The following is a 12,235-nucleotide window of genomic DNA, read 5'->3' on the forward strand; positions in this document are numbered from 1 at the left end:
ACTTCTTTTTTTTTTCCCCCTTAGTATCTGCTGGCTAAAGGAGGGAGGGCCATTTTTACCTAAAATCCACTTTGCTTTTGGCTCCCTGGACAGAATGTCCTTGGAGTGGCACCAAGCTCTGGCTAAAGCTCTCTTCCTGCAGATGCATAGGGAGTCCCTGACCCCTTGACGTTTGGGAACAAGTGGAACTCGTGCAGAGGCATCCAGGTATTTCCAGAGACTGACGAGCGAGGTCTGCAATCGCTTCCTAACAGCAGGTAATGGTGCTAACATTTAGTGATTATAAGTTACTCTTTAGCGTCTTGTATCCTTGTTCTGTGGGTTTTGGTTACAGGTTACACGATTAGGTTTGCGAGAACAGTAGTGAACTAAACTTCTCAGTAAGAGGTCTTCACACCAGGGAAGTGTTACTTTTCTGCAGCAGCCCTGCCTCGTCACTCATTAGGGAGCTGCAGGTTGTCAAGCGGCTGCTGTCAGCACGCACGCGCGCACCCCCAATACCTCCGGGGGCGCGCACATGTGTGCGAGCCTGTGTGTGTGCGTGCGCGCGCGCACACACACAAACGCGCGCGCGCGCACACACACACTGCACTAAAACTAAATTAAGAAGCCGATGATTAAGACAAGCGTCTACTAGGCCTGTCATTTCAGCATCCTTCCATCATAACATTGTGGCACAGGCAATTTTGCTTGAGAACCTCGAGAAAAAAAAAAAAAAAACTATGGGAGAGCCTCATATTTGAGAGTCGAAATGTTAAACTGGCATAAGCTATCGAAGCTTTGGAAGTGAGAAAGTCCAAGGTAAAGGAAGAAGAAGAAGGCCTGAACAGAGACCCCTGGGACTCCCCAGGCAGGTTTTGTTTTTGTTTTTGTTTTTGTTTTTTTGCCCCGTCAGAGGTTTCAGGCTCTCTGAAGGCAAGTGCATATTCATCCAAAGGAACTGCAGATCTGCGACAAAATACACTTCGGGAGTAGCTTCTTCCTAATATTACCCTGTGGAGAGCGAGACACAGAGATCCACAATGCAATAGTGTCACCCTAGGGTCGAAGGACTTTTAGAAAGTCTCTATGAACCTTTCAAATATTCTACACATTTTTCATAAATATGAAATGCCCACTACCCCTTACTTGTTTCCCATTATTTGCCAGCCTGGTCAAGACCTTCGAGGGTAGACACTTTTCAGGAGTTGAGTCCCTGGTAGTGTGAGGTGAGGGCAAGCATGTTCCATTTCTTGACCTGATCCAACTGGGAGAAATGATCCCACACCTTTTTGGGCAAACCCGCTGAGAGGTCCCTTTTCTCCTCTAGTTGCCCTAGGAAATGGCACAGCTCATCCTTCAAAGGGGTCAGGAAACGCTAAAGAGAAAGACAAAGAGTTGGAGGGGGGATGGTACACGAGTATGATGGAGGTCTTTAGCTTTCACTCTGGAGTCTATCTGAAAAGGGAGGAATTGAGATTGGGCAAAAGTCAGCACACAAGATAATGGATTTTCCATCAGTGGGACACCAAAAGAGGGAGAAAAAGAAAGATTTCATAAATATATATCAGGCTGAAAGAAGAACTTCCAGGCCTCAAAATGCTGAGTTCCTAACTATCCTGTCACTGTTCTCCTTAATTAGTTGGAGCTTCAGTTTGATTTCCCGTAGAAGCCTGAATAATCTACTTTGGGAAGTGTTCTAGAGTCTTCCGAAAATGTGGTGCATCCACTCTGCTCTATTTTGAAGCACCCTTCTAAAGGCCCTCCATACTCCAGTCGTTGTGAGGGAAGACGGATGGGTGTTTGTTACTCAGTCTCGGGTTTTAGGTGGTCAACTCACAAAGGTACACGAGGAGCACTGAACAGCCCAAAGTCCGTATTGGAGAGTGATGAGTATGTTTGAGAAAACACACTCGTACCTACTAACAGTCTGTGAAGGAATGGGGGAAGAGAAAAAAACTGCAAGCGCTGGGGTGGGCAGGCCAGGAGGCACGCAGAGAGCCCTCCCATCACAAAGTCCCTCTTCTCCTGGGGAAAGTCAAATGGGAGAAAGCAAACTATTTGCTAATCCAATACATCACCTCCCTTTCTAAAACCCCAAATGGACAAACCAATGAGCCCGTTTTGACTTCCTGCCTACCTCATACCCACCTGCCTCCTCGCTCTCGAACTGCGGTGGTTCCCGAAGATCTTCCTCCTCCCCCCTCCTAACAGCGGTGGAGAATCTATTGGAGCTGCGTTTCCCCAAAGGTCCGGATCTTCCCCCTCCCCCGCTCACGCCCCTAGAGGCTGTACTACCCTGGCAGTTCCCGGAGAGGACGGTAGCAGAGTCCCGGCTCCCGGGCCCGCGCACCGCTCCTCCCAGCGCACACCCGCGCGCCTGCCCCGCGCTCCTTTGTCGCTGGAGCCTGCCGAGCGCAGTCAAGCTTAGAGGACCTGCTTTTAGGTTTCATTTCCGGATTTTCCCCCCTTACAGTTACCTTTCCAGACGAGATGTCTCGTGTTTGCACATCATACCGGAAGCACACACACAGATCAGTATTTTTGGGCTAAGAGGTCATCTGCTACGGTGAACGCGGAAAAAAAAAAAAAAAAAAAAGAGAGAGAGCGAGAGACCAGTTGATGGTTTTAAGCCTATTTTTTGTATAAAGTACAGATCCGACTTAAAAGACTAGGGTTCGTGTAGGCGAAGTTAATTCGCATATTCAGTTACGTGTACGGGATGTTGAACCCAGTCGGGGAGGGCAGTTGTACCCCTATTTGTCTCCTGCCCTTTGGAAGAAGCCGCGCGCAGGGAGGAAAGGAGCGGCCAGGGTAAGCTAGACGCAGAATGGCGTCAGGAGCAAGTTCCCGTTAGCAGGGGGAACAAACCCACCAGACCCCCCGTTTCAGAATCTACAACAAAGGTGGGGGGGGGGTGTCACTTTTCTTTTAAAAACAATCCTAGATTCTTGTTTACCAATTTCAGTATCTTCCTCCTGGGTTTGTCCTAAGGCACGAAGGAGATCAAGTACTGTTCATGAAAAAAGCCCAGCCGGCAAGTTTGCCTCGTGAGCGTGTGAACTACGAATCGCCACGGCGAAGAGGTTTCTTTCTTTCTTTTCCTTTTTCTTTCTTTTTTTTTTTTCCTCTCACTCTTTTCTTTTCTCCTTGGGGCACGAACTTGTTCGATAAGACAGAGGAGGCCACGAAGCAGCGGAAACGCTGCAAAAGCCCCAGCTCCTTTGGAGAGCAGCCTGTGAAGCTGGCAGGCGGCGGCTGCGCGCTGTCTAGGAGCAGAGCGACGCCGCACTCGCTCCGAAGCTGTCCCAACTCCTGCCGCGGCGGCCGCCGGCGACACCCAACGCTGCGCTGGGATCGCTGCCCAAGCGGCCTACCCTTTGGCCTTGGAGTAAACAGCCCAGGAGATGAGAGAAACGGCCCCTAATTGGGCTGAGCGTCTGCTCTCCAGCTCGGAACACTAAACTGGGCCCGCGGGTTTTCCCGGAGGAAGTTGCAAGCCCGACCACAAAGCAAAGGATGGGAGACACTAGATTTTAAACAAGTCCGGAGTCACACACGAAACGTTATTTTTCTCATTAATTAGAAGTAGTTCCCTTTGCCTGTTTATATGCACGCGCACGCAATTGATCACACACCACGATTTACTCGAAGAATGCTTAGGTATCTTTAGCACACACTCTCCATTCTTTGTCTCCTTGAACATTTTCAGCTGATAGTGTGGCTGGTTGGGATCAATTAGCACTGGATTTTGCCCCAAGATTGCTCCCCAGGGCGGACAAATGGAGCCAACTCATCTCCCGCGATGTTTTTCGCCCACGTGCGTATCCACGCCAGGGCTTTAGAAGCAGTTCAAAATCCCCAGCCTTGGTTTCACTTGATTTTGTTGTTGTTGTTGTTATTGATAAATATTGGGTCATACACAAGGCACTTGTCAGAGCCTTTGGCTCATTCTCGCAGCTGCAGCTCCTAGCGGGGCGTTTGAGTCGTGTCCTAGGAACTGGAGGGATTTATTGGGAGAAGAACTGCACATTCTCTGCTCCTTCACTTGCAGAGATGGTCTCTTAAAATCCTATGTCCTGTCTGCCTGCTGTCACGTTTGTTTCTTGGTTTGTTCAGATATGTCAACACTGGGTGGATGCTTGTGTCTTTTAAATGTATTTTTTTTTAATTGAAATTGTCTTTAAAAAAAAGGAGGAAGAAACTATCGATCCCAGTTCTCTAGGTGTATCTGAAACGAAGGAGAACGTAGGCCAGTAGACAGATAATTGCAATTATGGCTGGGTCGGGGTTGCCGGGTGGTGGCGGTTGGGTAGATTGGACATTTGGGGGTTGTGTAATTGGAGTAATGTATACAGTTTATCTTTTGGCTGTGCTGTGCCTCCTCTTTCCCTTGATACATATTCCACATAAACTGAACCCATGGTCGGCTTGTCTTGGCATGTTTAAAGCTCCAGACACCCAACAGTATCATTACAGGAAAGAGACAAAACCCCAAAGACTCCAGGCAGGGAGACGGCTGCCTTTGGGGTGAATGGGGAATTTGCTTTGGCGTTGGACTTTGCTGGTAAGCGAACCCACTGACTCAGACTGCCTGGCAGCCAGAGTTCAGGTCTTCCCCGCGCTGAAGTGCAGGGAGGGGGTGGGGATAGGGGTGGGGAAAGAAACAGCTGATTTTTGACATTTCAAAGGGACTCTTTCTATTTATCAGTGTTACCGAAGTGTACGTTACTGGAGAAACAACAAAACAAGCATAGAGCTGCAATTTTCAAGAAAATAGGATCCCCAAATATAAAAATAAAAAAGTAGCAGATAAGATGTATAATTCAATCAAATTACACAAAATTGCTTGAAAATCCAGAACAGTAGCGATCCATTATGCCTCTGTTTTATTAGTGACAAGTACAATTACTCTAAAATAAAGAACACTGGTGAATATATAATTGGCTGTAATCATGTTAGTGTTTGAATAAAAATGACGGGAACATTTAACACTTTGACAACAAAATGTTCAGAAATAACTTATTTATTCAAACAGTTTTTATTTTCCACCAAGTGAAGGAGAAACACAGTTTGCCTAGGAAAATCAATGACTTTTCCCTACAATAAATAAATACTCAAAAGGGGGAAAAACAGCCCCACACCTCTATATTATTACTATTATTATTTTTTAAAGCCAGCAAGAAGCTTAATCCTGTGTTTGGAGTCAGCACCCGCCTGTGGTTGCGTACCAACATCCGCCACCTAGAGGAAGAGGTCTGCAGCTCACCCAACGCCAACCCGTTTTCCCGTGGTGACCTCGGGAATCAAACTTAATATTCCTTTGCAAATCGCTCTCCAAACTACCTCCCCCTCCCACACCCCCTCACATCCCCTTCCGCCCTACAACATCGTCACAATATTTTCTTAGTAATTGCTCCGTGCAATTGACAGAAGCGCCAAGTCTCCGGCGGCGCGGTGCTCTCCCAGCAAAGCGCCAGAGCGCGTTGGGAAACAGGTCAGGGAATATTTGGGTCTGGAGCGATAATCCATTTTTTATCCAAAATTCGTCTAGGGCAGCCTGAATTTGGGGCTCCTAAAGCAACGCCTGATGCCGGCACCACCACATGCCAATGCTTTTTTAGGGCTTTCTCGGAGAGACCAGCCCGGATTCCTCTCTCGGCCAGTTGCTTACCGCGGGATTTTTCCCGACTTTTCCTCAGTCCACGCTCCCCTGCACCCCCAAACACGAAGATCTGAGATCCTGGTTCTCTCTAATCAGTTCTTCGAGCCCAACGGGTCCTTTGATTTTTCAAACGGGTTGCTTGAGGTGCTGAGGTAAAGGCATTAGAGGGGAGACTAGGTTTGGATGGGTGACCCCTGTGGCCTGGGGGGAGCACCCCGGGAGAAACCCCAGGCCTTGACACGGAGTCCCGGAGTTTCGAGAAACTGCCACAGTGTGCGGGGAAATTTGAGGCTGGGCCCGCAGGGACTAGGGGCCTTTCCGCATTTTAGTTTCGGTGGATCCTATCGGCTTCTTGCGCAGAAAAAGCCAACCTCACTCCCGATCCTTGCCTGGCTGCTTCCGACTCCTGTCTTGGAGAAAGGAGATGCTAAGGGAGGGCGAAGGGGTTAGGGAAAGAAAAGTAACGAGGGTGATCCGTGCGCTCCGCGGCTGGTTGATCCCCGAGCAAGCAAACTGTGGATATCGGAGCGCCGGCTTGCAGGCATTTCTAACCCCCAACCCGTCCAAAGTTTTGTTTTGATTTGTTTTAAGGTATCCAGAACACTGTTCAAGCTGAAAGTTTGCTAGAAAGGCAGGGAAGGAACAAGCAAGGTTAATTCGTTTGGGGGGGGAGAAAGAAAACTCATAAATAATTGGAGTTCAATTGGGTTTAATTTCATCAGTTTCCCCTTCCCTCCTTTTCTTCTCCTTTTTTTTTTTCTTCCTCGATTTCTCTCACCTTTGCCTTCCGCCTTCTCCCCGCCCCCCACCCCATCCCTTCTCCCTATCCCTATTCCTGTCGTTATCCCTATCCCGGTCTCTCTGGGTGTCAGAGAAAAGAGGCGGCTCGAAAGGGGTGGAGGTGACCATTTTTATGCAGAGTTTCAGAACCGCCTCGTCTGTTCTCAGTCCCAACGCTGGAGCTTAAAGGAGACATCCCAGGGATGACTCTTCTTTCCCCTCTCCCGGAGGCGACCTCAGAATCTCGGACCAAGACGTTTTATCATCATTATTATTATTTTTTAAAGATAGTTGAAATAAGTGTGTACACTATATAAAACAACCAGCCTCTAAAACTGGTCGCCCAGTACATGCCTGGCCCCAGGGAACGGGGCTCGCCCTAAAACTCACTCCACCCAATCCCCAAGAACTGAAACCCTCAGAAATGTTTCATTTGGTTTTTGGTGAAAAGTGGCGCTTCCACTCTCAAATGCCAGGTCTAGCGTTGCTCTCCCGCATCATATTAACAGGCGATGTTAGCCTTCCCCTACGTGTTTAGGCTGCTAATGCGGGCCACTTAACGCACAAAAATGCTCATCTGTGGAGATTTTCCCAAGGCTGGTCGCGATGCTGGCTCCTTTTTCTTTTCTTTTCAGGGCACGTCCATTCCTCCCTCCCCCTCTGGGGGCTCAACAAGGGGGTCCAACAAGTTTCAGCGAGAGTGTGAGAGCCCTCTCCTCTATCTCCTGCCTGTCAACCCACCCAAGGGGTTGTACATTTTTGGTTTTCCCTCAGGAGGAGGAATAAATGGATGCTTCAGCCACGGCACTGGGTTGCCTCCGTCAGTTAACTTGCCTTTATCTTTCCTTTCGGCCTCCTCACTTCAGTCTGTGAAAGCAGCTCAGGACTGCATTCACAGCTGCCTCTGTATCCTTCTTAGCCCTAGCCTTCTGAAGAAAACTCTACTGGTTTTCTTTTCTGATGGCTGGAAAGCTGGGTTGGAGATGCTCTCTGTATAGGATTGTTTACGTATCGTGGACGTTTGTCTAGTTTTAATAACTTTATGGAGGAGACTGTCTGAAGGAAGGAATCACCTGAACCTAGATGATGGCTTTTGTCATATTCTCTTACTCTTTTAAAGTCTGGCCTGGGAAAATCATGTGTTCTCATGATTCACATGTATCAAGTTTCCAAGGAGAAGGCCATCGGGGAGAAAATAAAACAAAACTAACTTTATATGTAGTAAGTATTACTCATTGGGTTTTGGTTTAAAAAGATTATTGTCTTCATGGCTCCCATCGGGAACATTTTTGCTTTTTAAAAACCTATATAGACATGAGAGCAGAGTTTTACACCTCTGGTTCTACCAGTCTCTTCCTATGGATCCTTAGGCAAGTTACTTCAGCTTTCCGGTTCTTTCTGTCTTCATCTAAGACATAAGTGATCTGCATTCATTAATATATAAAATAGCATCCACTTACCAAAATATCAACAACAATAAAAACAATTCCCAAAACCATAAGATTTTTTTTTTTTTTCTGGAAAGCTGGAAGAAAATCTGATTCAAACGACAGCAGCGACATCTAGTGACCATAACGCTCAACAGTAGTGATGAAGGTGTGGGATAGTTTACTGAGGAATGGATTTTCACAGGAGAGAGACCTGTGGTTTTTCTAATTAATCTTGATTGTCTGGAAAACAGTACTCTCTTGATATCAAAGGATGTTTTACTGAGTTTATATTATGGTAGTAATATAGAGAGAGAGGAAAAGACGTTTACCTCGGGTGTCTGCACGCAGGGCAATTGCAAGAAGATTCTTCAAAATGTTTTAAATTCCATGTCAGGAGACGTTCTAAAAAATACTTTTGGGCAGTGTACTTTATTGAACCAATTTTCCAAATTATAATCAAATGTATTAATACATAAATACTTAGTAAAATTGGAAAAGGAAGAAATTCCTGAGATTTCCTTTGGTCTGGACCAACCATTTAGTTGATTCGAGATTGCTGTTTAGTCAGTATCAGGAAACATATTAAAGATAACCCCTCCTTTAAGTTACCACATATATTCTCTGCCTATATCATATTTGCTCAAGATGTTTTGAAGTTCGAAGAAATGGGATTCCCATTCCCAGATGGGCGCCATCTCCTTAAATGGAATATCTGGGCACTGGTGAGGTCTTAACAATGGCAGAGACTTAGCAATGGCCCAGGACTTTTCAGAATAACAATTTTAGCATTTGCTTGGCATTTAACAATTTAAACAGAGGTAACAGAAGAATTCATCTCATTCCCTCTGACTTTATAAATTGGCCATGTGTGTGGGTGTAGTTTGTGCACGTACTCACTGAAGCATAAGTGTGTTTAATTTCGTATTAGCAAAGCAGCTGATGACTACTGGAATATAGAGATCCATGTTTTGTAACTTTAACGGGGGCCAATTTTTTAATTCCATTTTATTTTTGAACAACAATTTCTGTGCCTTTACTATGGGGTTTGGTCATCGAGTGGCATGCTAGCTATTTAGCTATGTAGTATTTTAAACTAATAAGATAACTGGACTTGTTGTTAATACTTTGGAGAATCTGAACTGGTCACCCAACTTCTCTTGGCCTTAGTTTCCTCCTATAGAAATGAGAAGGTTGAACTCTCCGTTGTCCCTTATAGCTGGAAAGAGCTATAAGTCAATAAACCCTCATTGTTGAGGAACCCTCATTCGGGAAGACTCTCTGTTTTTGCCCCTGTTGTCATTTGTGACCCTTCAGTGTCAGTTCTGAATTTTCCAGTTAGGCATCTCATCAGAAGTAAGAATTAAAAGAACTGACGAAATCTTCTTCGTCATGTCCCTCCCATCTTCTCCTTTGTTTGATTTAAAAGTATGACACAAATTGGGGCACCTGGATGGCTCGGTCAGTTAAGCGTCCGACTCTTGGCTTCAGCTCAGGGCATGATCCCATGGTTCGTGAGTTAGAGCCTCTCAGCAGGCTCTGTGCTGACGGCACGGATCCTGCTTGGGATTCTCTCTCTCCCTCTCTGTGTTCCTCCCCTGCTCTCTCTCTCTCTCTTTCCAAATAAATAAACTTAAAAAAATTAAAATAAACGACAAAACTCATAGATTTTCCAGTTAATGTTCATTCAGGCGTTGGTATGCACTCAGCTCTCTCTTGCTGTCCATCCAGAAAAATCACAGCATAGGAATGGGACTAAACTAACACAAAGCTAAGGCAGCTGTATTTGAGTTTCTCTAACACGTCCCCATATCCTTAGAGTAATGATTATTCTTGCTATTAATTTTGGGGGGAAGGGGGACCAGAGCCAAAGTATTCTGGCGGCAAACAGCCTACATTTCCTCCCAGCTTCTGTGACCCTATGAATAAATTCCTTCAGGAGGCGGCAGTAAAATATCTCCCACTTGTATCTGGCTTGGAACATCATTATACACATTTAGCAAGGAGAAGACTGTGAACAGGAGGAAAATATTACTCCATAATGCAAATACACTCATCATTTAACATGAGTTCCAGTGAGGAGGAACTCTCCTGACCTGGATTAATAGAAAGAACAAGTTTCATTACAAAGAAAATTCTGAATCTGCCAAAGGTTTAGTTTTTAGATGCTTTTCTGTTGTTCTCTAGGTTATCTTCCTGCTTTTCCTACTACTCAGACTGACGATAAAAATACTGCATATTTGTATAAAATTAACAAGGCTTGCTTTCTTCTGTGAATTCCTTTAGACCCAATAGAGATAGATATTCTTTTTTATTTTAGAGGTGAGGAAACTGGGGCTCCTGGGTGGCTCAGTCGGTTGAGCGCCCAACTCTTGGTTTCAGCTCAGGTCATGATCCCAGGGTCGAGGATCGAGCTCCGTGTCAGGCTCCTGCTAAGCATGGAGCCTGTTTTAGATTCTCTCTCTCTCTCTCTCTCTCTCTCTCTCTCTCTCTCTCTTCTTTTGCCTCTCTTCCCCCCTCCCCCCCGTTCACATGTTCTCTCTCTCTCAAACTAAAAAACAAATAAAATAGAAGTGAGGAAACTGACCTAGAGAGGTCACCTAGCTGACCTAAACTCACATCACTAGGAAGACACAGAAAAGGAGCATGGATCCTGGCCTTGGAGGGGGTGCATGTTACTCCTGGTTGTCCTTAGGGTGGGGGCCCTCACGGTGAGACCCGGGTAACTGATTGAACCTGCTACTGTTTGTTAGGCCTCACAAAGTTTCCGCCACACATATGTGAGAAGTTTCAACTTTTGGAGGATTCTAGGGACCGCTTGTAACAAGAGAGACTCTGTGCTTGCTAATCTTCCTTCACGTATGATTTTATCCTCTTAATGCTAACAATGTTATATTCTTAATATATTATTTCTATTTCCTACAGGAGAGGTCTTCTTTGCAAAAATATTGTACTTAAAACATGCTCGTTAACGATCTTGGGGATGTAAGATTTTGGAGTTGGAATGAATGCGAGACATCATCTGTTTCAGCAGCTCTGGAGAGAGATCGCTATCTGAATCAATGGCTCCAATGAGTTGTGCTTAGCTGGAGTCCGGATTATCCTCAGTATCCTGGCGTTGTTTCCTGCCCATCTCCTTTGCTTCTTGGCTTCATATGTTAACGTATTTGGGAACTCCATTTTTGCTGGCTACCCTGTGGTCAGGTTTTCCAAGCGGGCTGCCTCGTCAATAGTGCGGTGTAGATCTGGCCAAGGACCTTATTCTCAGCTGGGAGCTGTTAAATCTTCCTCTTGAAGGTATTTTCACTCAAGTAGCTCTCTGCTGCCCTCCACTGGCTCTCAGCCACAAGAGCTAGCTAGCCTTCTGCGTCGGTGCTAACTCAGTGCATCCCATCCCTGGCTTCAAAGGAGGTATGGGAACTTTATTAACCACCCTATAGACGGCCTTTGTAGCCCTGAGAAATAGAACCCAAGACCCTCCGTGTCTACTTATAGTCCATGCCCTCACGTCCTACGAGTTTGCTGATGGGCTGTGAAGGAGTATATCTGACTTTATTTAAGTATTTGTGCTGGCGTATTTGGAAGGGCTTCTTGAAAGTATAAACCTTCTCTTTAATTATCAAGCTGAAATACCCTTCAGCTGACAGAAGACTAGGCCGTAAATTTCTGAACTTGCTGTATTACTCAGTCTTGCGGCAAATGAAATATTTTATTTTTAATGTTATCAAGATACGATTAATTTTATGAAGCTCCTAAATAATATGTACCCTTTTCATTTATTCCACAAACATCTATCAGCCACTGTGTATATTATGATATATGCCAGGCACTATTGTTGGTGCTGAGAATACAGCATTGAAAAAAGGAGACAAAAAAACCTCTGAAAATCACAAAACAATGCTCTGCCTTTCTTGAGCTCACTTCTTAGTTGGGAAAGTTAAACATTAAAACAAATTAATAAGCAAAATGCTCTTTAAAGAAATATAGTATTACCATATCTCTTTCCTACCATAAACACACTGTAATGATCTCATGTATTTAAGAATGCTGGCATTAAGATTAAGAGAGGCATAATCAGAGGTTAGATAGGGTCTTTGTAGGCTACAAATATTCAGTGTTTTTCTTTCACTTATTCATAAATTTACTATGAGTATAGTATGGGCCTATAAAAATAATTGATGCAGATGACTGTTTGGATCTCTCAGCTGCAAAGATGTTTCATCTTTTGATTCCATTACAGTCTTCTCTCCTGTTAAAATGTCTGGCGATTGCCACCTTGTCACCCCCTGTAATAGCTGTCTCGGAAGTCCCTGCTATTGCTGGCCTTGATGATGGGCTCTGTTACAGTCTTTCTTTTTCCCTTTGTTTTTATTACGTTTTCTTT

At 45.2% G+C, this 12,235-nt stretch overlaps 1 long non-coding RNA gene across 1 annotated transcript in view; it reads left to right on the forward strand.

Moving 5' to 3' along the window:
* Positions 1 to 10,849: 10,849 nt before the first annotated feature.
* The window catches only part of LOC147580048 (uncharacterized), a 36,415-nt gene continuing 35,029 nt past the window's right edge, over positions 10,850 to 12,235 (forward strand). The window contains exon 1 of the long non-coding RNA XR_015251870.1: positions 10,850 to 11,262. This is a non-coding gene — a long non-coding RNA (uncharacterized LOC147580048). The remainder of the gene's footprint in view (positions 11,263 to 12,235) is intronic.

This window comes from Puma concolor, chromosome B3 (genome assembly GCF_028749965.1).
Source record: "Puma concolor isolate L17-30 chromosome B3, mPumCon1.1.hap2, whole genome shotgun sequence".
Lineage (NCBI taxonomy): Eukaryota > Metazoa > Chordata > Mammalia > Carnivora > Felidae > Puma > Puma concolor.